General features: G+C 39.0%; 1 long non-coding RNA gene across 1 annotated transcript; it reads right to left on the reverse strand.

Moving 5' to 3' along the window:
- Window positions 1-948, reverse strand: LOC122039770. Its single transcript, XR_006128373.1, has 3 exons — window positions 639-948; window positions 431-535; window positions 1-31 (listed from the first exon to the last, which is right to left on the reverse strand). It is a non-coding gene; the product is annotated as an uncharacterized LOC122039770 (long non-coding RNA).
- Between the last annotated feature and the right edge of the window lie 1,949 nt (window positions 949-2,897).

The following is a 2,897-nucleotide window of genomic DNA, read 5'->3' on the forward strand; positions in this document are numbered from 1 at the left end:
GTCTCGTCGAGATGTGTCTCCGCCTAGTATCCTACAACACAAAATACATCGTACTGCTAAGTTTTATCACAAGCCAAATAGTTAATCCTAATCCCAATCCGATTATGAATCAACACTTAAATTCCATTTACTAATCCAACACCACATTCACAACTAATTCCCTTATGATTTAATTTAATTCAATTAGTTAACCCTTCTTGTTAACATGCTCCAATTATCCATCAAAATATAAACTATCAATTCAACTAACATAATCAATCATGTATCAATTAATCCTCAAGTAACACCAATATCTTTTAGATTAATCAATGTCAAGTTTAAAATACTCTTATCAACTAATCAAGTCCATAATCCAATAGATTAAACAATCCTAACTATTTCCACCACTAAATTGGGTTTAACCCTATGCATAAATCACTACAATACTCACCCAAATCCAATCGCGCAGCCGTTGACCCATGACCGGGGAAGCTTGCCGTTGGAAAGAAGCTGGAGCTGTGGATGCCTCACGAACAGCACAACTGGGGCTTAACGGCTAGCCACAATTACAAACATTCCAAATTAAAACACAATCCTCATTCCACTTCAATTACAAATCAAAGCATAATACCAAAATTTCAAACTCCTCTATTTGTTACCTCCTGGCACAGGACAGCGGTGAATCTGGGCCGGAGATGAAGAAATGTAGAGATACACTGGCGATAAGCTTTGAGGTGATAGTGAGATCAAATCTTCGACGATCGTTCTATGCCGGCAAGGAAAAGGAACAGAAATTCCATGAAGAGTAGAAGACATTGGACCTCCCTGACGGAACACTGCTGCTTTGCTCGAAACCGCAAGAGATAAGAGAGGATTGCCCTAATCCCCTCTTCGATTTCTCCTCCTCCCAACGACGGCGATGAGAAGGAGAAGAAGGAAAATTGAGATTAGGGAAAGAAGGAATCGGGAGGCTAGTGCACAAAGATTGACGACCTCAGATGGGTGGTCAGCTGAAGTGATCGGCCATGGAGGGAGCTCTGCAGCTCTTGCGACAGTCGCCAGTGTCACCAATTGGTCGCGCAAATAGACGGTGGCAGCGATCGTCGACGGCTAGCTATGGTATTCATCCTCACAGCTTGGCGTCGAGCTCGATGGTCGCCGGCGATGGCGGATCGAGAGGAGATGAAGACTGTCGGCGCTGGATTGGGTGAGGAAGAAGGAAAGGGAAATGGGTGGTAGGCGTGAGAGGGAGGGGAAGAAAATTATGTTTTTATATAAACATATATAACTTAGGTTTAATTAATCAAAACCTAAGTCTATTCCTCAATCAACTCGCATATTTAGGCATTCCAAAGAGGCTTTCTCACTGTCCAATAATTGATCCCCTTAAATACGTTATACGAGCTCCGATTAAATCCCAGAAAATTTCTGAAAATTCCTGAAAAATCCAATAAGATTATTTGTCCAATAACCTTATTATTTAAATACTATTTGGGTACCGTATTTTACACTGGTCAGTCTCCGTTTCAGTTCCGTAAAACTTTTCTCGCAGTCGTTCGTCCATTCATACTTTTTATTCTTCTTGGTGAGAACGGTCATCGGGGCTGCTATCTTGGAGAAGTCCTCTACAAACTTCCTGTAGTAGCCTGCTAGTCCAAGAAAACTTCTGACTTCACTGGCGTTCTTTGGCCTATTCCAGTTGCTTACAGCTTCAATCTTATTCGGATCCACCATTACTCCGTCCTTGGAGATAATATGACCCAAGAATGATATTCGATCAAGCCAGAACTCACATTTGGAGAATTTTGCATATAGTCATTTTTCTCGAAGGATCTGTAATACCGTATTCAGGTGTTCGGCATGCTCTTCTTGGGTTCTCGAGTAGATGAGAATATCGTCAATGAAGACAATCACAAATTTGTCGAGATACGCCGCAAAGACCCGATTCATCAAATCCATGAACACAGCCGGAGCATTTGTCACTCCGAAGGGCATAACTACAAACCACCTTCTTCCACTGAGAAGAGGAATTAACTTGAGTATCGGAGGGCCTAGCTAGGGATTCCCACCCTAGTCTTAAGTCACTAACATTTTGTTTGTTCATCTCACTACGCGTAGGGCTGAGGAGGAGCTTTTCTCATCTTCAGAGGCATTATCTTCTTCGAATCAACCACCCATCAGAGTCAGTTCAGTAGGAATGTATACTATAAGCCTAGCTTTTTGTATAAATATTTATTTTGAAATTAAAATCACTTTAGTCAAAAGTGTAGCACCCTAAATTTCCTCAATCAGAGTCCTAAAAGTAATTTAAAAATATTTAAAAATGCTATATAAATATTCTAGGGATTTTTAGAAAATTTTAGAGTATTTTTATGTAATTTTTGGAGGTCGTTTGGTATTTTTACTAAACGAAGGAATTTTCGACAAAAAAATGTCCAAGCCGAGAATTGAACCCACAACCTTTGACTCGGTCAAAACCCGGCTGACCAGGTGTGCAAACGGATTTATTTATTTAGAAAAGGTAGCGAATTTATTTAAGATAGTTAACAGAATATTGGATTATAAAAGGGATAAGTTGATGTTGGATTTGTCTATTTAGAAAAGTTAGAAAAATTTATTTAAGGAGTTAATAGAATATTGGATTATAAAAGGGATAAGTTGATGTTGGATTTGTCTGTTTAGAAAATGTAGCAAATTTATTTAAGATAATTAACAGAATATTGGATTATAAAAGAGATAAGTTGATGTTGGATTTGTCTGTTTAGAAAAGGTAGCGAATTTATTTAAGATAGTTAACAGAAATATTAAGTTATAAAAAGGGAGAACTTAGGGATTATTTTCCAAAACCTAAACCTCTCCTCTCCTTTTCTCTCCCGACGGCACAGCGTCTCCTGTTTGGGCGAAGGAAAAAAAAAGGG

Source organism: Zingiber officinale, chromosome 2A (assembly GCF_018446385.1).
Source record: "Zingiber officinale cultivar Zhangliang chromosome 2A, Zo_v1.1, whole genome shotgun sequence".
NCBI lineage: Eukaryota > Viridiplantae > Streptophyta > Magnoliopsida > Zingiberales > Zingiberaceae > Zingiber > Zingiber officinale.